This window comes from Lissotriton vulgaris, chromosome 11 (genome assembly GCF_964263255.1).
Source record: "Lissotriton vulgaris chromosome 11, aLisVul1.2, whole genome shotgun sequence".
Taxonomy (NCBI): Eukaryota; Metazoa; Chordata; class Amphibia; order Caudata; family Salamandridae; genus Lissotriton; species Lissotriton vulgaris.
Genome location: NC_141699.1, coordinates 346028797 through 346056714, shown reverse-complemented (window position 1 = coordinate 346056714; position 27918 = coordinate 346028797).

Sequence of the window (27918 nt, the reverse complement as noted above, 5' to 3'; positions counted from 1 at the left end):
TACATTATTATTTTGTGAGGATATATAGCGACTCTGCAGATTACTTTAAATTTGTAAAAGAAATCTCTTTTCGGGATATTTTACTGTCTTACCGTTTATGTATAAGTATCTCTTGTCTCTATGCTCGCACAGTTTATTTGAAGGGCGGCTTTTTCTTTAGACTAAAAAAAAAAGAGAAACAGCCCACTACAATAATCTATTCTAGACAGGATCAAGGCTGTAACCACCGTTTTCTGGAGCTCTGACAGGATGTAGGTGAGAATTTTTCTGATAGTTTTAATCATGTAAAACAAGCAGAGGTGATTGCATTGATTTGCCCCTTGAATGACAGCTTGGTGTCAAAGTAGACTCCTAGGTTTTTCACCTTGGAGATGAGAGTAGGGATTTCTCCCATTTCCTGAAGCCACCAGCTAGGTTGCCAAAAGAAGGTATCTCACCCAAATAAAAGTACCTTAGTTTTCCCTGTGTTCAACCTCAAACAGTTTTGGGACATCCAATGCCCAACTTTGTGCATACAGTCCTGAAATATCCGAGCAGTGTTCGTTGAGTCCCCTGAAAAGGGCGATATTATTTGTGTGTCGTCGGCATACAACACTGTCTTGAAGCCGAAAGACCATATGAGAGAGCAGAGGGGGGCAACGTATAGATTGAAAAGTGTTGGGCTCAATGAGGAGCCGTGTGGCAGCGCGAACGAAAAGATGAACCAGGACAATGTGTGTCCGCCAAGCTTCACTCGTTGCTCCCCGTCATGGAGAAAGGAGTTCAGAAGGACCAAAGCCTTGCCCCTAATCCCTACAGAAAACAGTTGGTTTATTAGCAGATCATAATCCACTGTGTTGAATGCTGCCGAGAGGTCTAAGAGGATCAGGGCAGACTCCCCACCCAGGACCTCTCTTATTTCCTCCAAAACATTAATCAGCGCCAGCTCAGTGCTGTGTTGACTTCTAAACCCATATAGGGCACTATCTAGGAGATTGTTATCCTTAATAAACTGAGTGAGTTCTATATTCATGGCCTTCTCTAAGACCTTGGCTGGGAGAGGTAGTTGAGAGATAGGCCTGTAATTGCTTGGATCAGTATTATCCAGGTTAGGTTTTTTCTCAAGAGTGGGAGGATAGATGCCTTCTTCCATGGTATCGGAAAATACCCATTGGAGAAAATACAATTGAAGATGGCTGTAAGGTAGCTAGTTGTAGCCCCCAGGGCCAGGTGGAGGATCTTAGGGGGGCATGGGTCCCAGGGGGAACCTGATATCATTTGGCAAATAATTATGACCTGTGTTTTCGAGAGGGTGTTAAAAGCATATAGACAAGGGCTGGCATGCCTTCACCACTCGGACCCTCTGTCGTGGTGGAAGGGGCACCATTCAAATGACCTCCCGTCCCATAGCGGGTGGACGGAAATAAGTCTGAAACTGTTTTAACTTTGGCTTTTAAGGAGTCTGCTAACCGGTTGCAAAAGTATTTACTCAATTTCTGCACTGTAGAAAACAGTTCTTTGGTGGAGTTAAGGGATGCGCTGATTTTGGCAGAGTATTAATGTTTTTTTTTGTTAAGATTTTTTCTTTGTGATTTGTAATAGCTTTTTTGTAGGTGATCTTATCGTCATGAACATAATGTAAGAACCAATTCCTTTCCAGCCTTTGACAGACTAGCTTAAGTAGTCTCAGGCTATCGTCAGACCATGGCTCAGATGGGCAAGTCCTTTTATTAGTTGTAATTTTTAGGGGCGCAATGGTGTTGAAAGTGTTGGTGTACCAGTTGTGGTAGGTATTTGTGGCCTCATTCAGGTCCACTGGAAGCCTCGGTTTAGAGAGGTGTAGGTGGCTTGTGAACATTTCTGTGGTGACTTTATGCCCGGGGTGTTTTCTAAGTTTGGGCCGAAGAGGCGGCCCTGGTTCAGTTGTTGCATCTGGACAGATACTGAACATCACGGCTGAGTGGTCGAACCACGATAGTGGAATGACCAAGAGAATTTTAAGATAATGGTTGTTGGAGAAAATGCCATCTAAGGCATGACCTGCCTTATGAGTAGAACTATCTACTAACCTTGTGAGGCCGACATAATGTCAATGAGGTCAACCGCATCTTTAGAAGCTGCGTTTTCTAGTTGAAGATTAAAGTCCCCTAAGATGGTGAAATCAGGAAAAGGGACTTTAATGTCTAACAGCTGACTGCTGTTATATACAAAATTAGCACTCTGACCTGGGGGGGGGGGGGGGTCTATAGAGAAGCCCCCCATTAAAGGAATACTGGCTGTTTAAGGTAATCTTAAAGATCAGTGATTCACATTTAGTGGCGGCTTGGATGGGTTCAAAGGAAACTTTCAGGTGTCCTGGAAAGATGATTGCAAGCCAACGCCAACTTTTATGAGATTGGTCTAGTCTGGAGACGCAGTGTCTGCCCAAGTTTCAGTGAAGAATGCTAGGCTCAGACCCTGGGAATCAATAAATTCAGAGAAGACCAAAGCATTTTTGACTAGCGACCTTGCATTGAAAAGTGCTGCTTTAAATGTGTCCTTCTTTAGAGGGGTAGGATCAAGGATTATGGAATTTGAGCCACATGGAGTGTGTGGTGCTTTGGGGAGGGTGTGCCCTTAGTTTTATGGCCAACCTGCTAAGCTATGCTACTTGGATGATGGAACGTGACATTACCTTTCACACTGTTCATCAGCAGGCATGTTAACATTCCCAGGCTTTTTTATGATGATGTAAACATGAGATACTGTCGCTGTTTGAAAACGGAGACTACTATACTTTGTGCGTAACACTCTCTTCTGTCTAAAGAAATCTCTTGTGAGATCAGTGGAATCGTTCAGACAGCTCTACTATTTAAAGCGAAAGTTGGAACATTCTGTAACTCTTTGCGTGCAGCTCTTCTGAGAGGCCTGAGCCTGCAACTTGTGGGATGTATGACGGTACAACGCATGCTTTTACAACGCGTACCGTTACAACGCAGGTTTTACAACGACTTGCGTTGGGGGGCGCTGGATAGTGAATAGTTTAATTTACTATTCCAACTCCAGTCCCCGTGGATAGTAGGGAAGGTGTTGGATAGTAAATGAAACTATTACCTATCCTAGAGAGCCCCCCAGCGAAAGTCGTTGTAATGACTTTCGTTGTTAAACCTGCGTCGTAACGGTACTTCGTTGTAAAAGTTCCGTTGTAAAGGACGTTCCCCCAACTTGTGTTGGCTAGGGAATATCTCTGCTGTCTAAAGACAAACTGTGAGTCAGTTGCATGATGTGAGGCCTTGTGAAGTGGTGTGCAATTAGGCGGGGTACTAGTGAACTTTATATATGACAGGGGCCCCTACAGGATACCTTGCAGGGGGGGCCCCTAAGGTTTTGTTACGCCACTGTTTGGATGGTGTGAGAAGGGGAAGGGGCACAAAGTTATGGCTATGTGATTTTTGCCACCTCCTTGCACTTTGAGCTCTCAACAAACACTGCACTTTGTTTCAAAGATAAAAAACACCAATCTTTGATATGCAACGCTTGAATGTAGTGTTTTATGTGAGAGAGGTGGGTGCAGGACCCGGCATTTGCTCTGTGAGCTTTAAAAATTGTACCTGTCTTCATGGAGAAGTAGAAATAACACCCTTTGAATTAGAGTGCATGAATAGGGGAAAGGAGTCTTCATTAGAACATGTGGATTGCTACATTTCCAAGAGTAAAATACCGACCATTTGTTGCTGTTTTAAGAGTCTGCAAAAACCCATACGTGATACTAAATAGAACTTTAAGGAAGAGGATGTAGCCTTACCCTAGAGCGGTCGACCTCTCAGCTGGGGAACCGGGATCGAGTCTCTGCAGCGACGTTCAGCATCCTGTGATTCTGGGCCAATCCCTTAATCTCCTCATGCCTAACAAAAATGAATGTGTCCTTGTGTAACAAAATTAGTGCTCATGTAGAGCACTCTGATACCCGATATCTTCGGGTCTAGTTTACGCTATATAAAACACCCCAAAAAACTAAATCTTTACACTAAATTGTATTTATTCATTTGTAACCTCACTCTTATCTTTTATTACTTAATTATTAGTCAAGGATCCTTAACTCAGTGCTCAACTCTTAAAGTATGTACAGATATGGGCTGAAAAATACTGGCTTTAGGTGATTCTGCTTATTTATGTACGGGCTAGAACATTAAAATAGCATTGGTGCTATTAGAAACCGATCCAGTGGCAACCCTAGAAAGTGCAGCGAATGTGGTTTGTTTTATTTTTTCCCTGCTGTGAGGCCATTACTAACTTGAAGCATTGCATAAAAAATAAATTAATGGAAAAAGTAATAATTATTATTTTTTAAAAAATCTTTTCATTGGCTAAATGTAAAAACATTCTACTCATCATTAATTCACACCACGTTAATTTGTATGTAGATTGTTACACTTAATATAATGATGCCTTGTGCAGGAACCTATGGGCATGGCCACTGGAATTATGTGATTGTGTAGTCATTGCCTTTTTTGCGTAGCTATGGATTTGCCACATAAGCCATTATCTTCTGGATAATCTGCAGATTTTTAAAATGTTTGTTCTTAGCTCAAACGGTTCAAAAGTTACTAAAAGCACATCGGCATGTGGTGGCGCAGAGTTGAAGGTTTTTCCTAAGGTTGACTGGTCACCTTATGGTTGTTTATTGCAATATTTAGGTGTTAAAGTGGTACCAATGGGGTGCAATCTATGTCTAGTGTTAGCAAGCGTAAAAATATCAAAATAATGAACTAATATGATCACAAAATGTGCTGCATTATGCTGCATAGTTTTCCTTTTCTTGTTGCATAATTTAGTCAACACTACTGCATAGCTCCAGTGGCCCTGCCAATAGGTAACCAGCAGGACACTTTTTGGACTCTCAGTCGAGTCATCTTTTATTTCATTCTAATGAGGCTTATAAAACGGGTGTCTCTTTTTCTACTGATAGGAACACTTGTGGCAAAGTATGAGGTAGCAGATGTCACATAAAAAAAACAAATTGGTATATATTTATTTTAAGGTACAAAAAAAGCTTTCAACAGACCTTAAATTTCAAGTTGCTACAGGCTACAGCACATAAGGAACAAAATAATTTACGGAAAAAATTCTAACCAATACTGAAACATAGTTGAGGTGCTTTTTAAAATGAAAAAGAATTATAACACTATAATACATTTAAAAAAATGTGAAACCGATGTGACTCCACAATAAGGACCAGGAATCACTAAATATAGTTAAAGAGTTTTATTTGGATGACAAGTCAATCGAGTATATATGCAACCCAAAAGTAAGTTTAATAAGTATAGCAATACAGTAGGTAAGTTGAAATTTCTCAATAGGTTGAGGTGCAATAGAATGAGATACAGAATTGTGATAGCCACATCTATAAAGAAACAAATGAAAGCAAACAGGGTTTCATAAAGGAACATCCCTTCTCTCTTCCAAACGCGATTCTGCTTATTTATGTACGGGCTAGAACATTAAAATAGCATTGGTGTTATTAGAAACCGATCCAGTGGCAACCCTAGAAAGTGCAGCGAATGTGGTTTGTTTTAGTTTCTCCCTGCTGTGAGGCCATTACTAACTTGAAGCATTACATATAAAATAAATTAATGGAAAAAGTAATAATTATTATTATTTTTTTAATCTTTTCATTGGCTAAATGTAAAAACATTCTACTCATCATTAATTCACACCACATTCATTTGTATGTAGATTGTTACACTTAATATAATGATGTCTTGTGCAGGAACCTATGGGCATGGCCACTGGAATGATGTGATTGTGCAGACATGGCCTTTTTCGCGTAGCTATAGATTTTCCACGTAAGCCATTATCTTCTGGATAATCTGCGGATTTTTAAAATGATTGTTCTTAGCTCAAACGGTTCTCTCTTCCAAACGTAAATCACATATAGGGTCATCTATCAGGGGTCTCTAATTCAGTAGCATAGAAGGTGTCAGCATGATCAGACTTCAGTAGAAGTCTTGGGAAAAAGAAATGTGTTTTAGCACAAAACTTCGCACTTGCAAGAATAGGGAAAGTTGAGAGGTCTGTGCCTCTCTAAGTCTAAAGGGAATCTCTGACCCTGTGTGCTAAATGTGTTAAGTTAAAAAGACAAACTGCACCCTCAGAGACTAAGAGTTTTTATGAGACTGCTGAATCTGCTTTAAGGTTTAAAACTGTTTGGAAAGTGCATGTATCTCTCGTTGTTGGGTAGAAAAAGGGATTTGTTGAAGTGCGCGTAAAGCAGTGTTTCAGTTACTTGGATTTGGGCCTACCTGCAGGTGAACTAGGACCAGCAAAGTGTGAATTGAGCCTATCTGTATGCAGTCAGATTCTGTTCTTCAATAGCAGCTTCTGCCCCCTGGCCATTAGTCTGTGCTTGATGTTACATGCTCCTTATATAAGTTTGCCATTGGATGTTACATCTGTGTTCTGATTGGCTGCTGTATCTGTATTTTCTGTTAGGTTTAGGTTTCTCATTGGCTGATAGATCCAGGGTTCTGAGTAGACCCTGGGGCGGCAGTTGTATTGGACTAAGGACATCCTGAATTTAGAAAGAAATTGTGCAGCAAATCAATCACTACACATTTTTCATCTTAATACATATTTAGAGAAAAGGAGGAAAATGTCCGATAGGAACGGAATTCCTTTAATAGGCATTGTCTTCTACTTTACCACCTGCCATTAAATGGTGTTGGCTCTCTGTTCAACGTGCACATGAGGTTACTTGTGTATGGACTACAGAGTAGATACTTCAAGTGTTCTGTATTTAAAATTCTGTCAGGTCCAAAACAGACATACAAGTAGTGTGCAACTCATATGTGGTTGGTCTTGACTGACTATTATTGGTGAGCACACGCACGCACGCATGCCTGCCAGCCATTTCTAAGCACCATGAATGACAGGTATGGCTATTTTTATAATGGTACTGATTTTAAATCACCTCAAAAGGATGGACGGCTGATTAGGACTTGTTGGTATTTGCACGCCTCTTCTACAGATTACAGGAGATTTCAACTCACCATGTTGTGTTTCCCCTTTACACATTGTCCTTGTCCAGAGCTGCATTTTCTTTGGATGTATGACGTTACAACGCATACTTTTACCACGCATGCCTTTACCACGCGGTTTTTACAACGCATGCCTTTACAACGCATAGTGCTTTGGGACGCTGGATAGTGAATAGTTTAATTTACTATTCCAACTCCAGTCCCCGTGGATAGTAGGGAAGGTGTTGGATAGTACATTAAACCTATTCCCTATCCTAGAGCGCCCCCCAGCGCAATGCGTTGTAATGGTTCGCGTTGCAAAAGTTGCGTCGTAAAGGCACTTCGTTGTAAAAGTTGCGTTGTAAAGGTTGTTCACCACCTTCCATTTAAATTCAAAACTTAAACATAAAAAGCCTGGACATACTCAAACAAATCTCTGCATCTGACTCCATGACTCCCTATATCTGCTTGTCCAAGCATAATAGGCAGTGCCTTATTGTGTGTAAGGTCTGATTTACAGTTTCATGAATGCAGCACATCCACCAAAAAAATGGCATAGGTTCTGTCTTTCCCATTATAGTAAATAGACTTTAATAAACTCCAAATAGTGCTTTAAGAAAATTTTTCAAACCAGTCCTTCCTTCCTTTCCTTCTTCCCCCTTTCTTCCCTTCTTCTCCATTTCTTCCTACTTCCTTCTTTTCGTAGTATCTATCTCTTTCACTCCCTCTTTTCTCTCTCTTTCACTCCCTCTTTCATTCTCTTTCAAACCTGCTGTAATAAACCACCGGGCGCTGGAGAGTCTTTTGGCAGGCCCAACGGTGGTCTCGTAAACCAGCCTCCAATGGCTACAGTCACCCAGGAAAATCCCTGAGTGGTTGAGCGGCCAGTCGGGCCCTGGTGGGCTTCCACTTTTCTCCCATCAAACTTTAAATTCGCCCCTAAATCTGATGTCTATTTTCCTCATTTGAGGTATTTATTGCATATATTTTGATTTTCCCATTATTAAAGGAGACCTTGGCAGTAATATTACAATTCAAAGGGAAAAAAATAGTACAAGACGTGCAGCTCACACAAGTCATGGAGCTTTTGAAGTTATCTGCTGCCGCAGAGATCCGAGATCTGCGTTCTGCTTGGTGTGTCGAGATTCAATGGCAATTGGACTGAGTAAGACTTTCATCCACCCAAGACCGTTAACATGAGTATAATTTAGTTGTGTAATAATTCCTATCATTTTCAGTGTTTTGACACCGTTGTGTACTTTAGCACTTTGCTTCATGACCTCCGGGTCCTATTATTTATTAGGGCCCCTGGAAAGTTGGATAATGCCAAGTGGGTGTCTCACATTAAACTGAGAAATGATCACTGAGTAACAACAAAGACAGAGCCGAAGACCAGACAAGGGTAAGTTTTTGAAGTAGTCATCCAATTATTGACATCCTAATAAAACTCAAAATGCAAGCAGACATCCTCAAACAAAGGAAAATTCTGGAGTGACTATGTTGGAGATTGTTATAGATACAGGGTGGGTAAAGAGAACTTTATTTCATTCTCTACACTGGGTGTCACCTCTAAAACTGGCAAAGAAGTTATACAGGCGTACCATAAAGCCATTCCCCAAGCAAAGAAAACATATGTTAAGCCTGCTTTACAGACTTCTGCAAAATTCTCAGTATGCAGGTCTTATAGGGTGAGCATTCTGCCATGGAAGCACTGCAGATACTTTGACAGTGCTTGCCCAGCATGCGATCATTTCAGTTAAAGTGGATTTTTACTAGTAGTTCTTTTTCATTGCATCATAGTATTTGACAGCAGATAAACACTGCCAGTTCAGGGTGGGATGCTTTACAGCATGTCTATAAAACATTGACAAAAAGGGATCCACGCCAAATTTGTGTCCTTTTTTCCCACCATCCTGGGGATTCTAAGGTGTGCTTGCTTTGTGTATTCCCTTGGAGAGGACTGATAAAATATGCAAAATATGGCAACATTTTGAGTGTTTTGAGGGAAAAATAGAAAAAAGGTGCTTGGAATAAAAGTGCCTGTCTTTTTTCCCAAATAAAGCATCAACAAATAGTTTACTATGCTAAAGTCACCATCTTCCCAGCATTCAGGAACATGCAGAGCTGAATAAAAACACCTGTTTTTACCATAGTTTTGGCATTTTTCAAAGAGGTAGCCCATTTTCCCTATTTTGTTTACTTTCAACCTACTTCCAGTTTGTGGTGGTAACCAGTGTGAAACCAATGGGCGATCAAGGAAAACTATGTATTTCTGAAAAGTAGACAACATTCTGAATTCAGCAAGGGGTCATATATGTAGATTCCTCAAGGTTTATCCAAGAAACTAAGGGCCATATGTAGGTGGCCAAATACTGATCGGTAAAGCCGAAAATCTGTAAATTTCAGCTTTATATGACCGGTATTTAGCCCTGTGAGATGTACGTATTACCGAATGGCATCGGTAATAACGAATCGGTAAATAATTACCGATTCCTTACTTACCGATTGGAGAACACCGAAACAATGAATACCGAATCGGTAAATAACGAATTGGTAAAAATCCCAAAATGCGATGTAGCAAAAATCGGTATTACAAAAATTTGACCAAAATCGGTAATAACAAATCGGTATTTACCACTTATCCTGAGAAAGGTGGTAATATGGTGCAGTGCATAAAAACAGCCCCAAAATGCAACAGTGTGAACACAATGGCGGGCCTCTACCTCATAGCAAGGCGGCTACGCTTGAGAGCAGCAGGAGTGAGGATCTGGAGATGGGAAGAGCGGGTGTACAGACTGCGCATCACATTGTTTCAATTGACTGAACCAGAAATCCATGAAAGGTACAGGCTGCACCCACACACCTTCCTTGACCTAATACGGGACCTCAAACCCTATCTTGAGCATCAGACACCAAGGGTGCACGCAATACCCACCCATGTCCAGGTACTCTGTTGCCTGCACCTCCTGGCATCAGGAAGTTACCAGGGTGTGATAGCCGCAGTAGGTGGTGTGTCACAGAGCTGTCTATCCTGTTTTTTCAACACCTTCCTGGATGCCATGATGGACAGAATGGAGCATTACATTACCTTCCCCAGTACACAGGCTGGAGCTGCAGAGGACCAAGCTGGATTTCTACCAACCGGCGCAGTTCCCACACGTCATTGGCTGCGTCGATGGGACCCATATACCAATCTGCCCACCTGCAGCAACAGAATACATTTACCGCAACCGCAAATCCACCCACTCCATTAATGTGCAGGTGATATGTGATGCCAAGTTCATCATAACTGACATTGAGGCCAAATTCCCAGGGTGTACCCACGACTCGTACATATTCCGGAACAGTGGTATCCATACACGTCTGGCTGCTGGTGAATTTGGAGAAGGATACTTACTAGGTAAATCAATGTGACACACCCTGATGTACACCTTGACTCAAGCTATTGGTCACACAAATTAATGGCACTTTCTTTTGTATATAGGTGGCAGCGCATATGCCCTCCGGCCTTACCTACTCACACCATATCTCAACCCAACCACCCCAAGGGAGAGGAGATACAATGTGGCACATAAGAGCACACGCAACGTGGTGGAGCACACCTTTGGACTGTTTAAAAGCAGATTCCGTTGCCTCCACAAAAGTGGAGGTGCACGTCAGTACAGCCCCATCAAATGTTGCAAAATTATTGCTACATGTGCAATGCTACACAATCTGGCCACAAAAAAAGGAACAGCAGTGGAACTAACTGACTCTGACTCTGAGGACGAGGAAAACCCTCAGCCAGAGCCCTGCGCAGCTGGTGTTGCAGTTGAACATGATGGGAGACAGAGACGGGCAGAGATACGTCAAACTATTTCTGAGTGAGCAACGAGACAGAGCCAGTAACAGTTTTTTGTAATGGTGTTTAATAAGCACACCACCAGTATTGTACGCAGTGTCCATTTGGACATGGGTTACATCACCCATCTAATGTTTGGCAATTGGCAGTGGTTCCTCCTTCTTGCGTCCACGCGCTGCATGTGCACGTTCCCTGCCAACACTGTCTGTAGTGTCAGACTGTTCCTGCGCAGCGCCGTGCACGTTCACTGCGCCTCCTGCCCTCGGTGGGAGAGGGCGTAATGCTACCACAGCTGGTAGCCTCCTCACTGTCCCCCTCCCCACTTCCATTGTGGCCGCCTTCGCATTCTGCAGGAGCTCTAATGCAGAGATCATTGAAACCATGCCCCTGGCCACATCCCTGCTACAATGCGCCGTCTCCTCCTGCATGGCGATGGACCTGCGACACATCAGTGAGGTTGCAGTAGCCAGCTGGTTCACTGCCTTGGTATAGGCCTGGAGCCTCTGCCTCTCCCTGCGCCTGCCAAGACGGTCCTGCTCCAACTGGCTGCAGAGGTTGTCCACAGAGGTTGCAATTCTCTGCATTCCCTCACACATGTTGACTCCCATTGGACTGATGTCCTTTTCCATCCTGTGCATGTGTTTGTTAATGTGTACCACCTTCCAGTGCAGTGATCTCATCTCCCTCCATTGCAGGTGCTGGGCCTTCAGCATGTTGCCTTCTGGTCCAGCAAACACACTTCCACCCTGTTCGGATGCTTCAGGACTATCCGGCCTTGCCCTGCAGCGTCTGGATGAAATGTGGGCGCCCTCAGATGGAGTACTAGCACTCTCCCTGTTGCCCCCCTCATGGACTGGAGACTGTTGGGCCCCTGTGCCCTCATCCGACAACTCCTCCATCTGCTGGAGGGTGGCCACGGCATGCCTCCTGCCTGACTGTGGTGGTGGTGTTGGTGATCGTGGCAGTGGGGACTGGGTATGAGGGGATGGTGGCGTTCCCTGGCGCTGTGGTGATGCCAGTGATGGAGGAGGTGGTGGTGGTTGCGCGGAGCTTGTGGTCCCTGCTGGCATGCTTTCTTCCTCATGTTGCCTCCCCTCTGGCCTGGCTGTCTTTGCTCTGCTCCCCTCTGCAGCACTGCGAGATGTCTCGCCTGTAATGACACAAATGTAGTTATACTCACTGCTCTGTCTGCATTTGAATTACATTAAACACCATGCCTACAGATCACAGTGATTGTCCTGAGATTGCCAATTACTTTCACATGCTATTGTGTTTGCTAGCCTGACTGTCCTATACATCACTTCCCTCGAACTACATCTCCCACAATGCATAGAAGGTAATTAGTAAGACATGGAGTGGAGTGGGAGCCCCTATGCCACTATGGGGATTGGGGTTGGGGAGGGGGTAGCACAGCATGCTGGACATGCGTCTTACCTTGTTTCCTTGCTGCTCTTGCAGAGCTGTCTGCGTCTCCCACGCCTCTCACACTCTCCGGCTGGAGGGTGGACTCCACCATCAGTTCCAGTGGTGTTGGTGCTGGTGCTCTGTTCTTTCCTCCACCAGTTTTGCCAGCCTGCCTCTGCCTCTCTGCCATCCTTGCTTTTGCCGTCTTCCTGAGGTCGTACCACCTCTTCTTGATGTCCTCAATTGTACGCTTGGTCACACCTATGGCATTTATTTTGTCCTGTATGCCAATCCAGATCTGTCTCTTTTGAGACTCGGGCACATGGAGGGACTGCTTTCCAAAAAGCCTGTCATGGTCCTGACTCACATCCTGGATCAGTACCTCCAGCTCTTTTTCGCTGAACTTCAGCTTTCTTTTCCTCTCACTTCCCTCCTTCTCCCTGTCCTGGCTTGCCATTTCAAAGCAGTTTTTTTCTGGTTTGTAGCTGTGAGCCTCTGTTGCTCCTGGCTCTTCAGCTCACCTGCCTGCCTCACAGTAAGCTCCAGGTTCTGTGCAGCTGCCTGGGTGTGGCCACTTCCTGTTTGGGAGGTGATTGGGTGACACAGGATTGGCTGATTCATCGAATTACGAATTTTTTAATTACCGATTCGGTATTTACCGATTAGGTAATCAATTCGGTAATTCAGATTTGGTATTGGTTTTTCAGGTTTTTTTTTACCAATTCGTTCCAAATCGGTATTTTTTACCGATTTCTAACGAATGGGTAATATTTACCGATTTTTTTATCTACATCGCATTTTCCGATTCCTCAATACCGAATCGGTAAAATTTGGTATTAAGGAATCGGTATTCATGTTTTACCTACATATGGCCCTATCTGTTATAGATACAGAAATGTTGAAAATGTGTAGGAAAAATCGGCCATTTATGATGTTTTCAACTGTAATTTTTTGTCACGATGGCCGATTTACAAAAGCAATTATACCACCAGATCTACTAGACCCTTCTGGTTATGAGGGTTTGTAGGTTCTCCAAGAATCTGAGGTACCCAGAGCCAACAACTGAGCTGCACCGTACAATGATTTTCATTGGGTACCGAGTATAGGCCAATTGATATGGTGAAATACGGAGATTGAAAAATAGGTTTCAAGGAAACCTCTGCATTTCTGAAATGGGTACAAGATGTGGAGTTCAGGAGCAGTGGTTATTTGTACATCTCTGAATTTGTTGGTACCCATACTAGCATGCGATTCAGAGTTCATTTTTCAAATTGTCTTCTTTATTACACACTGGCTAATATTTGGAATGTACAAATGCAGCAAAATCAAATATTAGCAAATGTTCTACTATTATATATTGAAAGGCTGTGTTAGCCCTGTGCACTCGAGGTTCTACGGTGAAGTACTCTTAAATATTTAAACGCAATCCAGTTGGCGCCACATCTGACGTATGTAGTCTAGCCGTGCCTTATGAACAGTCAACGTGGATTGAGGAGGGTCCTGTATGACTTTTTTACAGACCCCTGACGAAGGGTCTTTGTCATAGACCCGAAATGCATTGGGTATTCTGAAGGACTGGAATTAAGGATGAAAGCATCATAAGATTGTCATTATGAAAGCTACCATCGTTTGAATAAAACCTGGATGTAATTACTGGAATTGAATTGATCAGAATTTGTGAACAAATGAGTTTGAACTGCTAAGAAACCACTGGGTTTCATTTCTATGTGTGCGCACATCTTTGTTAGAAGGTGACCCTCCTCACTCCACTCCACATTGACTACTATTATATATTCCCATATCTTCCGACAAAGATGGTATGCCACCTTTGGTTGCAGGCCTAGTGGCTGCAACAGGAAGTGGTCCAAAATGCAACACTGACGCATCACATTTTTCAACTGAAAATGGATCCATTTTTTTCAATGTGGGTAGCTGTGAATTTTGGGCCCTAGCTCAGGCAGCACCTACGGGAACCTAGCAAACCTACACATGCTTGGAAACTAGACACCTAGGGGAATCCAGGTTGGGGTGACTTGCGTAGCTCTCACCAGATTTTGTTTTACCCAGAATCCCTTACAAACCTCAAACTTTGACTAAAAACACACATTTTCCTCACATTTCTGTGATGGAAAATTCTGAAATCTTTCGGGAGCCGCAAACTTCCTATCACTGAGTATTCCACCAAGTCTCTCAATAAAAATGGAACCTCACTTGTGTGGTAAGCCTAGTGCCTGTGGTAGGAAACGGACCAAAATGCAACATGGACTCATCACATTTTTCCATAGAAAACTGGCCCTTTTTTTGCAAAGTGGGCAGCTGTAGATTTTGAGCCCTAGCTCAGTCGGTACCTAGAGGAACCTAGCAAACCTGCAAATTTCTGAAATATCATCAGCATTCAGCACAGTTTCATCCCCCATTCTGCTGAACAGACTAGGGAAGATTGCTATTCAAGGGAAGGCACTAGCCTGGAGCAAATCATATATTTGGAGGATAAAACTCAGGCAGTTTCTTGCCCCCCCTTTTTTCGTACCCCAAGCCTCTCAGGTATGGTGTGCCTCAGGGCTGTGCCCTGCGTCCCACGCTTTTCAATGTCTACCTGGAACCCCTGGCTAAGTTGGTAGAATCATGGAGTCTGAAGATAATCTCATACGCTGATGACATGCAGCTTCTGCTCTCTTAGGCGGAGTCTGGTGGCTTTGCGGACTATTGCATCAACTGTAGGGGCCTTTGATCCAACTCACAATCACAGGTACAAATCCCGACAGGTCCACTCGGCCTTTCATCCTTATGATGTCAATAAAATGAGTACCGTTGAGTTGGGGAACAATAAACATCTGTTTTTCAGCCTCAAGATACCCTTCTGGGTGAATGTTCACTTTACAAATACACATGTTCTGTTTCTAGGATGAGGCGCCAGTAGCCCTCAAGTCCTTGAAGGACTGCCTCAAAGCAGTAGATGACTGAATGGATGAAAGCTGCATCAAACTTAATTCTGATCAAACGAAAGTTCTCTCTTTTGGCACAAGTACGATCTCTGACTCTCTCAGTTGGTGACTGTCTGAGTTGGGGAACTTTCCCCTCCTACTGCATTAGAAATTTGGGTGTAAAATTCGATGCAGCTCTGTTTTTTGAACCACAGATTAAAGCGATCTCTGCTAGGTGCTTTGCTATGATGAGGTCCCTTAGAAGGATGCTACATTTGGTTCCTCTGGCATCTCGTAAGACCATTGTTCGTACTGTAGTCACCTCTAAATTGGACTATGCCAAGAGTCTCTACCTGGGTTTGTCAGCTTACCTTCTGCAATGATTGCAGATTATCTAAAATGTTACCATGTGCCTCATTATTAAGGCCCCGATGCATCAATCGGTGTCTGCTCATCTCTGCCAGTTGCACTAACTCCCCGTTATCTGCCATATTAAGGCTCTAATCATTGGAGAACAAAGGACCTTGGTGTGAGAAGTTGGCCTGATATGCAGTGCTCACTATTCTAGTGATCACTATGTATCAGTCCAAACAACCCTTATTGATGATTGGTTGTAAGTCAACCTGATAGACCAGCTATCCTAGTAGCATGGACAAGAGCAGTCTTTAGGCTAAACTCTAGAGGGCGTGTTAAGCCAGCTGTTATACCATCACATATACCCCTTGAACACCAAGTGAAAGGACACCACACAAGTTGTTATGAAAATAAAAGGATATTTATTTAGAACACAACAGCCCTGGACTCTTTATGAGGACAGGGCGCTAAGCACAATACAAAGCTCCTAAAGAAATTCTGAAAGTCGCACAATGTACACAAATGCCCGAGGGGCACGGAAAACCATATACTACAAACGTGGAATGCGAAATACTAGCAGGTAAGTAACTAGTCTCAAAGGCTTTAGGATCGCTAGGACTGGACTACTGAACCTTCAGATTACGAGCAGGAGGCCTAGGGGGATCGGGTGCAGAGTGTGCACTCTCATGCGGGATGCGGGACAAAGTCTATGGATGCTAGATTTCGTAAAGTTAGTGTTATCGGACGAATCCGACTAGGTAGAGCTGAAACGAAAAAGGATCTGGACACTTAGATAGTTAAGCTATGCTGGAGCACCGAAATGCTCAGGTTACCTAGCCCAGGGGCTGCTGCTGCATAGGGCTGAAAAAACGTCAGGAATCCTCGTTGCAGTCTATTGAGCCTGAAAGAAGAAGTTGCTGGCAGGCGACCAGTGATGAAGTTCGATGTGATCCAAGCCTGGATCAATGATGGAGGATACCTGTAAGCAGAGGGGACCAAGTTCTGAATCACTAGCCAGTGATTAGATGGGCACCAGGATGGCACCGGATGGAGTCACCTCGACCAGGTGAGTGGGCGACGCTGGGCTCTGTAGTCTCTCGGACCAGGAGGCGTTGTCGGCGACCAGGATGGAGGTGCGAGCTGTCCCACGAAGGTATCTGCTGTCGACGTCGCTGGACCCAGGATTGGGGCAACAACTCTTGGCAAATGCAAACCCACGCGGTGGACTCAAAATGGCGTCTGGAGTGGACCAGGAGGGTCTGGGGTGCTCCTCCGTTGAAGGGGAGCAAGGGCCAGTCTGGAGCAACCAGACCAGCGATGGAGATGTCATCGTTCGTCGTCAAGAGGCTACAAGCCAGCAGGCAAGTGGCCGGACAACGCGGTGAGCAGCAAAGAGCAGAAGGGCCCCACGCAGATCTCGTGGATGCTGAGGGGCTGGACTTCGGTGCTGGAGCTGCTCAGGGTTAGGGCTTCTCAAACCCCAAAGCACTCACTCGAGGATCCCTCGGCGGTCGTGCTGGATAAGCTTAGTGCAGTTCTGAAGATGGCCGGTCCCTCGAGGTCTCGTCACACCCATGGATCTCAGCTGAGCTGACGATGTAGGTAGAGGTCAGAGGTGCCAGGGAAGCCGGGTCTCGTTGTGCTGGTTGGTCTGGTTCCGGAGGAAGGACGTGCAGCAAACCGCAGGTTACTTAGGTGGTGCCCGGAGATGCAGGGTGACTACTCCTTAGTCACAAGGGAGAAATCTTAGGAAGAAGTCTTGAGTTCCTTTCGTAGAAAGTAGTTTCAGGATTCAAAGATGATCTAATTTGAAAGGGTCCCCGCTCCCACCTTTATACTAAAGAAAGGGGCTGGTACGCGACTAGGTCCTGCCCATGGGTGGGACCAGGAAGGGGGGTGGTTACACCCCTCTCCCATGCCGGACTTTCCCCAGCTCAGGGGCTGGTGTGCCCCTGGAACTGGTTCAAGCCGGCCTATGCATAGTGAGCACCGGGGTGCCACTTGCAGTCACCTTCCTATTCAGCCCTGCCTACCCAGGATACACAAAACCCTGTCTGGGATGGTGCTAGCACCGCCCCTGACAGGAAACCCTTTGTCCAAGCTCTCCTCGCTGGAAGGACTCCCAGCAGCAGGAGGTCAGACTTGTGTCTGTGGTGGCAGCATCCATTTTGTGATGCTGAGGCTTGAGTTAACTTTAACCGGGGTTCACAGTTACACACATGTCGTGTCCCTCTAGAAGGATGGAATGCTAACCCCGTCGCCAGAATTGGCGAGGGGTTAGTATTCCAATTCGTATGACACCTTACTCGACATGTTTTGATAAAGCGATACCAGAGTTGGCATATAACCGCGAGGATTATAATGCACTTAAGAGTATATGGTATGCGTTATCATGGAACAGCTATTAGGACTTGGTTCCGCAAGCTGCAAATGGGCTCAGCTCATGCCAGAGCACCATCTCACATGATTCCAAGCACTCTGCCTTCCGGATTGTTAAGGCCTGCCATAGGAGTGACTGATGGGAATACATGTGTCCATTTTAGGGTTAGATATAGGTATACTATATCTACAGCAAAGGGTGATTACACCACCTTGCCCCAGCTGTCGTGCAGCCAGTTGTGTCAGATTTAGATGGCCAGCCAGGGGTGGCATAATACATGCTGCAGCCCCTGGTAGGCCCTGGGTACACCTATGCCCTGAGTTACAGGATCTGATAAGGTGGCCCAGTACCAATTGGTAAATGCACCTAAGGTACACGTGTCAATTTAGTGAGAGAACAGCTAGGCTGTGGGTCTGATTAGCAGGCCCACAGCCAGGGAAGTCGTAAACCAGTGAAGCAAAAAGCAAAAATCTGGGGTGATCATAGGATTGCAGACCCTACTCTCCTACACTTGGTACCTGAGATGCAGACTCCAGGCCTATTGTCAGAGTAGATCCCTCAGATCAGATTCCCTGAAGCTCCTGCGCATCCTGGGGGCTACAGGGCGAGGAGCAGTGGAATATCCTTTTCCTTTTCGACAGGAAGACTTTGTAATTCGCTTCCATCCTTCCTTCACTGTGCTCCTGTGGAAAAGATTTTTAGGAAAGGCTTGAATACACCCTCTGTTTAATGCTTAGGTTTGCTGGCCATCATGCTTATCTGTTCTTTAGAGTGGTCCTGCTGTTAGCACCAGGATGCCCCCTTGGGAGCATCCGTGTTCTATATATGACATTGTATTGTATTGTACTACTCTGCCCTTTTTATAGCTTCTTGCAAACAAGCTCCAGTGCTTCCTAATAGTACCGCTAGCCACAATGCCAGCTTTGTACAGTTTACTAAACAACTGGACTCCGATATAGAAGTTATCTACAGAAAGGTTATGACCTTTATGAAGGAGAGATTGGGCAAGCTCCCATACAATCTTCCCCCTTACTCCTAACGTGGAAGGACACATACAGAATGTAGTGCAGAGTCCTTCACTGTATATAGTGTCAGGCTTTACTCATGGCCAGTTGAGCTGTAGCACAACATGTACATCTTGATGCCAAAATGAGCTCTTTTACTAGGTATGTACTGCCGAAACGGCAGGCGCCTTTGTACAATGTCAAAGAATCCTCAGGTACTATATTCTTTCCAGGAGTGTACATCTCTGGAAACATGGCAGACACGGTCGCTCCCACGCTCCCTGGCTCCAGTGGTATCGTTACTCCCTCCATTAACCTCTGACCATCTGTGTGCTTGTAATTGAATTGCGCATTTGCATTAGCGCTTGTGTCTGTGCATTTATTATAGCGCTTGTGATTTCCTCTTCAGTCTGCTTACTCTGTGCCACTGATAACGCTACAGCGTTTCAGGTATTTAGCAACATAGTATCCTTTTTGGCATATAATCAGCGCGACGGAACGGAGCTGCGCTCTATCTATTAACATAGAAACTACCTGTGTTTAAAAGCGCTTGTGAACTTTCTCAGTGCCCCAGCCTCACTCGACTTTTTACCTCCTCCATCTTGTTTGTTGTTGTCTCCCTGAGCCCTTCCTCCTCGCAACGCTCCCGCCTCCCTGCTGCCCCTCCCACGCCCCTCCCCCCTCAAGGTGCTTAAATGACAGATGTGCCCACGCGCAGCGTCCACGCGCTTCGGCCGCGCCGAAGGTGCGCCAAAGGTAAGCCCGTCTACGCCCGTCCGCGCCTGGACCGCGCCCAGCGCCAGACCCCCTGCCCCTCGCGCTGCCCAGCCCCCCCGCACTACCTACGATGCCGCCACCCTCCTAGCCCTTAACCCCGGTCGCGCCCCCAACTGCGTCCAAGCCGCTCCTGGACGCACCCATGGACCGTTCTCCTGCTTCTCCTGCAAATTTAGCGGCACCGACAACATCTCCACTACGACCACACCACAGATTCCCGACCCCAACCACCTAGAATGCATCCTTCTCAACACCCGCTCGGTCCACAGGCACGCCATTGACCTTTGGAACCTACTAGACACCATCTCTCCTGACGTCGCCTTCCTAACGGAAACATGGATGAACGCTTCCTCCGCCCCTGACATCGCCATCGCTATCCCTGATGACTATAAGATCACACGCAAGGACCGCACCGACCATACAGGAGGTGGAATCGCTATCGTCCATAAGAAAACAATCCGCATCTCAACCAGCTCTGATGCCAACCTCGCCAACTCCGAACACCTTCACTTCCAGATCCACATCGACCCCAAGACCACACTCAGAGGCACCCTCCTCTACAGACCACCAGGACCACGCGCAAAATTCAGTGAAGACATCACGGACTTCATCACCCCACACGCGCTCCCCTCCAAAGACTACATCCTTCTGGGAGACCTCAACTTTCACCTTGAAAAGATCAGCGACCGCAACACCGCCACCCTCTTAGACAACCTCGACAACCTCGGACTTAAACAACTGGTCACTTCCCCCACCCACATCGCAGGTCACACTCTCGACCCCATCTTCACCTCCAGCAACCATGTCTCCTTCAGCCACACTACGGATCTCCTCTGGACTGACCACAGCTGCGTTCACTTCACCTACAACAAGCCGAAACCCATCATCCACCTCCAACCAACTCTACAAAGAAACTGGAACAAAATCACCACAGAGCAGATCTCCACATCACTCCTTCAAACCTCCCCAGCCCTCTCTTCTAACGCCAACGAAGCCGCCTCCAACCTCACCCTTTGGTTATCCAACACCGCCGACACCTTAGCACCACTGAAAAAACGTCAACACAAACTTGGCATCAAGAAGGCCTCATGGTTCAACGACGACCTCAAGAAATCCAAGAAACTGTGCCGCTCCCTTGAAAAGACCTGGAAAAAAGACCCATCCACCAGCAACAAGGACGCCTTCAAAAGCGCCATCCGTACTCACCACCAACTGATCCGAAAAGCCAAGAAAACAGCATTCAAAGATCGACTTGACAACAACGCCCACAACAGCAAGGAACTTTTCAACATCGTCAAGGAATTTTCCAACCCCTCGGCCAACTCCAACGACATCACCCCCTCTCAAACCCTCTGCGATTCCCTAGCCTCTTTTTTCCACAACAAGATTGCTGACATCCACAACAGTTTTGACAACCAACCCGGAAGCCAACCCACCCTACCATCAGCTGACCACCTTCCCCCCGTTAACACCCTTAACGCCTGGAACCCAATCTCCACTGAGGACACCATCCGCCTGATGAATTCCATCCACTCTGGATCCCCCACAGACCCATGCCCCCACCACATCTTCAACAAAGCAGACTCCGTCATAGCTCCGCACCTCCGAGACGTCATCAACTGCTCCTTCAACTCCGCTACCTTCCCAGAAGATTGGAAACACGCTGAACTCACCGCCCTTCTGAAAAAACCAACAGCAGACCCCACCGAACTCAAAAACTACCGCCCCATCTCGCTTCTTCCATTCCCGGCCAAAGTCATCGAGAAAGCTGTCAACAACCAGCTCGCCGCCTTCCTCGAAGCCAACAATTCACTCGACCCCTCACAATCTGGCTTCCGAGCCAAACACAGCACTGAGACCGCCCTCGTCGCAGCAACAGACGACATTCGAACTCTACTGGACAATGGAGACACAGTCGCCCTCATCCTCCTCGACCTCTCTGCAGCCTTCGACACAGTCTGCCACAGCACCCTTTTACAACGCCTCAGAAACATCGGAATCCAAGGAAAGGCACTGGAATGGATCACCTCATTCCTCACCGGAAGAACCCAGAGAGTCCGCCTCCCACCATTCAAGTCCGAGGCCTCTGAAATCATTTGTGGCGTACCTCAAGGATCCTCACTCAGTCCCACCCTCTTCAACGTATACATGAGCCCCCTCGCGGCCATCGCCCGCCAACACAACCTCAACATCATCTCTTACGCGGATGACACTCAACTGATCCTATCTCTCACCAAGGACCCCAGCACCGCTAAAACTAACCTACACGAAGGAATGAAAGAAGTCGCCGGATGGATGAAACAAAGCCGTCTGAAACTGAACTCAGACAAAACAGAAGTCCTCATCTTAGGTAAATCCCCCTCTGCATGGGACGACTCCTGGTGGCCGGAAGCCCTCGGAAATGCACCCAACCCGACAGACCACGCACGGAACCTTGGCGTCATCCTGGATTCTTCACTCTCAATGAACAGACAAGTCAGCGCCGTATCCTCTTCCTGCTTTAACATTCTTCGCATGCTCAGAAAAACATTTCGCTGGATCCCTTCCGAAACAAGGAAAACAGTCACCCACGCTCTAGTCACGAGCCGACTGGACTACGGAAACACCCTCTACGCAGGTACCACCGCTAAACTCCAGAAGAAACTACAACGAATCCAAAACGCCTCAGCCAGGCTCATATTAGACATCCCACGCAACAAACACATCTCTGGTCACCTTAAAGACCTCCACTGGCTACCCGTCAATAAGAGGATCACTTTCCGACTGCTTACCCACGCACACAAATCCCTCTACGACATCGGACCAGATTGCCTCAACTCTCGACTATCCTTCTACACCCCCTCCCGCCAACTTCGCTCTTCCAGCCAAGCCTTCGCCACTGTACCTCGCATCAACAAGACCACCATGGGAGGCAGATCCTTCTCATACCTGGCTGCCAAAACATGGAACTCTCTCCCCGCTTACCTTCGCCTCACCCAGAATCACATAGCGTTCAGAAAGCAGCTTAAAACGTGGATATTTGACAAATAATCCACCTCCCCTTCCTAAGCGCCTTGAAACCCTCTGGGTATGTAGTGCGCTATATAAATGTTATGACTTGACTTGACTTGACTTGACTAATGTTCGATGAGAGGTTAAATTCCGAATAACCTGTCATGGTCTGAGTGGTCGGGGGCAGGGCACCAGAATTGTAATTGAAATGCAGCATACGTTGCAAAATAAAAAAAACTGTCTCTGCTCATGACCTGTGCGAAGCAGGGTGTTATCCAAACTGCACGATAGACCAGTAGGACTGGACGTTTGGTTTGTGGACTTTTTCCATTTTCAGAGTTAGGACCAGAAATGTTTTTACAGCTCCCCAGGTGCAGTGGGAGTTCATACATGTGACCTACAGTGAGGAGCCAGAGTGCCTCCATGCTCCCTGAGAAACTGTTCAACATACACCTTTGTTTGCAGCACAATTCCCTCAAAGGAAGTCTGCACTGTCACTAGCTCTTTGCTAGTTAGTGCTTGCGAAGCAACATCACGACTAACAGGCACACTTCGTCTGAATCACTGAAAGATGAGTTATCATCTGAAGGGACTCTGACTCAAATATCTCTGCTGCTCCATGACCGTCTCCTTTTGATGCTGTCTTAATATCAGACCTTGCCTCAGAACTCTCCTCCATTTTTCAAGTTAGAGACTCAGAAGAAGTCATCCAACGAGATGCCATCTCTGTTATCTAAGTAAAACTTTCCGTCCTAGGTTAAATACAGAGGAACTTGTAGAAATGGTTGCTGGGAATGGGGGCAAAAATGTGTGCTATGGAGTGAAATAATGTGATGCTGTGAGAACGTAATACAGTGTGATCACAATAACAACAGTCTCAAGCTCGCATTTAACAAAGAACTTCCAACACCGACAGAAACGTATCCGAACATCCAACACTGACAAAAACTTCTCCAACAAATCTAAGAGAAAAGGATAAGAAAAATATTACTTTACATTGAAACATACACTATAAGAAAAAAGCACATTACACTACATTCGTCCCTGATGCCTGGAGAAAATTCTTTGCAAGACGGTGCTCCCTGTAAAAGAGCAGTGTCATGAAGCTCTAGACAACCCAGTGGCAGTACTTTAAGACCCTCTTACACGAGTACAAAAAACTGTGCGTGAAAGGTTAACTCACCTGTGCCAGGTATTGGAACAGCAGCAGAAGAGAATGAAACTGTTGCCGACTATCCCTGAACTACTGGAAGCAGAGAACCCTGCAGGAGAGGAGACGAGACCAGAAGCGGCAAAATACCCCTGTGGCCTTCTTGATTATATGGGTATATAAGCCACGCCCCCTGACTGTTTCCTCACTTGCCAAATATCCTGGTTTCAGTGACCAGTCTCATACGAGCCATCACGGAGCTTGGCGTGTTCCCGCATTTGATTAATCTCGGATTGTTTGTATGGCCTTCACCTCGCTGGAGCTGCGAGGGGTGTTCCATGTCTGTCAGCAAGCCACCACTGAATTTCAGAAGTTTTGGAAGCCCTCTGGTTTAGCATACTTATTCCAGGGGCCCAGTGGGTCTACCACACTGCCTGGGAGCTGCCTGTAGTTTCACTTGTGAGGCTGATAGCGGTCGTTATTGCACGGAAGGAGGAGGAAGGCAAACCTTCTTTTCATTTTTCCTTCAAATAGTGTACCGGCTGCTTGTGTGTGCACGCTTAAAAGCTGTACAGTTCCACAAATTGATGGTGACTTTCTGCTCCCAGAGGCACTATCTCTGTTCGCTCTTTAGTATTCTGGCTCTCTCGGCAGTCTTCATGGATTACCAGAAATACATGTTTTGATTTCATTTGAATGGATGAGAAATATCATCCTTTTCTTTTTCCAGGAATAAGAAGTGACAAGTCAATCTCCTTTTTGACTCTGCAGTTCTTCTAAACGAAAACATTGTGCATGTGAGTGATTCCTTCAGGTGTCTGTATGTGTTTATGGTATCAATGGTAAGACATTTAGTTAATCCTGTCCCTTATATTTTGTTTGTTAACTACATGTAGCAACCTTGGAATTTCCTTCGTGCTTCTGCGGTTTCTAAGACAGAATCCAGAAAAGACAGCAAGAGATGCTCCTTCTGGTCGCAAAGTAGTCATAGGTTGCTGTTTATTGTTTTGCCCTCTCCCCCATTTCCTTGGGTGCGCTTCTTAGGGGAGCAGTGTATTTTTTTTTTCATGGCAGAGCACCAAGGGGGCTGGCCAGACTACCTTCTTGGTATCGCTCCTGCCGACTGGATATGTAAGGTTAGTGTTGTAGCTTGTAGCTAGTACCCATCTATCTGTACTTACCGTTCTGACAGATAGGCAAGCTCACATAGTTAGTCAGCCTGCGCGATGGATTCCAAGGGATTGCTCACTACCTTAGACAGGCTGCAAAAAAGGCAGCTAATTGGCACTCGTTGATTGATGATAAAACAATCCTGAGACAACGCTCACACTCCTGGATGATAATCCAATCATACAAGAAGCTGGCCCCGGCACCCTATCTAGGGCTAGCCTTTTCCTCACATTTGAAATCCAAATATCTAACCCTACGAATGGGTAATTTGCCAACAAATGCTGACCAACCGGGCTGGAGGACACCAGGCTCAAAGGAGTGTAACTTATGTGGCGCTGCGGTACAAGACCTTATTCATCTGATCTGCATTTGCCCGCAACTAGACAGTGAACGTCGGCACCTGCTCAAGGCAAAATTCAATAAACTGGGAATCCGCACATGTCGTTCAGCCATAGTCCAAGTGTTGGACTCAGCGGACCCTCAATTTATCTGTCGAACAATTAAATATGTTATCAATTTTGAAAAAAAACTGAAATTGTGTCAAGACCTACTACAAATTTGATCTTTCTAAACTTTTTAACCTGTACTATATAGAAATCTGAATTAGCACTTACAATTTTTTTTATACCAGTACCAATATCATGTTTATCTTTTAAAAAAAATCGTTTTATTGTTCTATAAGAAAGTGCTTTCTCAGATCTATCTTAAATCAATGTTGCATCTCATATTGTAATGGTTTTTATTAACTACACAATAAAGAATTTTACTTACACTACCTTAGCGGAGACCATCCGAAATTTACAGGTAGAAGTATACACATCTTGTGTGGATAATCAGGACTTGAGAAGAGAGATAGAAATGATTTGGAGAAAGGTGGTAGGTCTGACTCACAAGGGTAAGACTGCTAGTAGTAAAGGGGGAGGAGGAGCTCCTGTAAATCATTGGGCCCTACCACCCCCTCCCCCTTACTTCCTCAGGGACCTCATCAGACCATACAACTCTATGCTCACCTACAGGGGGAGAGCACAGGTCTCAGTCTTTTACTCCACTCCAGAAGTTCCCACAACTATGTCTGCAGGTCCTACACCTGTTCAGCTGGTACATGCCCTGCAAATACCATTGGCCCCTCTAGAACACTTTTTGGCGACCCAAAGAAATACAGCATCTTTATAAATCAACGCCGGCTCAATTTCTTGTGCAGACCGCCTATTTTTACAGGTGAGCAAACAAAAACCACCTTTGTATTCTCCTACCTAGGAGGAAATGCAACCAACTGGTCTATTTCCATGATTGAAAGAGAGGACCCCTTATTGTATGAATTGGATTCCTTTTTCAGAGAAATGTGGAAGTTGTTTGATCGCAAGACACATATCCTTATTCTGGATCGTGAGTTAATCACCCTCAAACAGGTATTCTCATTTATGTTACTACATTTAACCGATTTCTGGTAAAAATGGATTGGCCAGCAGAAAAATGAATTTCCTTATTTTATTAAGGTTTTTGCAGCAAATTGAAGGACGTGTTTACTCAGGTTGGGCACATACATCATACCTAGGAGGACTGGATTGAACTGACTGTTCAATCAATCTGAGAAGGGCTGACAAGCATTGGGTAAACATTTTATTCCTAACCCCTTGTCCCACAGGGGGTGCTGAAGAAGGGATTCTTAACGCTAACGGAGTTGAGCCAATGCAAGCCAATGGTATTTGGGTTCCCTTGACTTCTGAAGAAAGAGGCAAAAGACATAAACAAAGACTATATTTGTATTGTGGCAAGAGTGATAATTTCATTAAGTATTGCCAGGCTAGAGTAAGCCCCTTGTATAAGCAGGCACTTGTAAAATACCAACCAGTGCCTCATAGGGGAAGTGATAAAGGAGAGGAAGCGGAAAACTGAAGTTCCCAAAGAAGGAGATCACTTGTTCGGGAGCAGCAAAAATTGTGATCTCACCTTTCATTGCTAACATTGCACAAAAAATAATGGCCCTTCTCAACATGTGTGTGATCTCGTGGTTGACAAATGAGCGCCAACAGAGAGTCTCTGCCTTGCTGGACGGAGGGAGAGCTGGCAACTTCATTGATCTAACGTTTGCTCAGGAACTGGGTTTCCAGTGTGCCAGGAAACCCACTCCAGAACCAGTCAAGGTGGTGAATGGTACAGCTTTAATATCAGGTCCAGTGTGGTATCATAAGTATTAATTCATCATGCATTCCAGGGGAGCACTATGAACCAATCCAGTTTAGCCTATTGATGCCCCTCATTGTCATCTGATGTATGCCAATCTACTCTATGACACTCTATTCCCATTAACCTCTGCTCCCCTTTATGACATTGTGTTCCACTCTACTCTACAACACTCTTCTCCACCCTGTAGTGTCTTGTGTATTATAGTGTGGGAACCATATGGTCCATGATGGACTCAGTAGTCCGTATTCCAGTCACCTAAGTGATTGGGGGTGGGTAATAAATTCATGACACAGTACGTTTCAGCTACTGGTTATACTCTGAGAAATAAACCTGTGGAATACCAAGCTCCGTGTGTGGCGTAATTCATTTACAGGCTACCTACAACTGGCAACGATGATGGGTGACACTTAAACCCTGAACATGAAGAGTTGAGAGTGCTCTCTCAGAAGTCCCTTGTAAAGTGGTACACCATACACCCAGGGCTTGTTATCTAAATGCTACTGGTGGGCCTGGGGCACTGCTTGTTCCACCCAAAGAAGTTGCCTTTTAAACCAGTCTCTGGCCTGCCATTGCAAGTGCTGTGTATGGTGTTTACTTCCACTTTGACTTGGCATTTAAAACCACTTGCCAAGACTGAAACTCCCCTTTTGTTACACATAAGCCACCCCCAAGGTAGCCCTCATGGCAGGTGCTGTGTAACTAAAAGGTAGGCACATGTCCTGGTAGTGACAATATTTATTTTTTTATTTTTTTTATTTTATA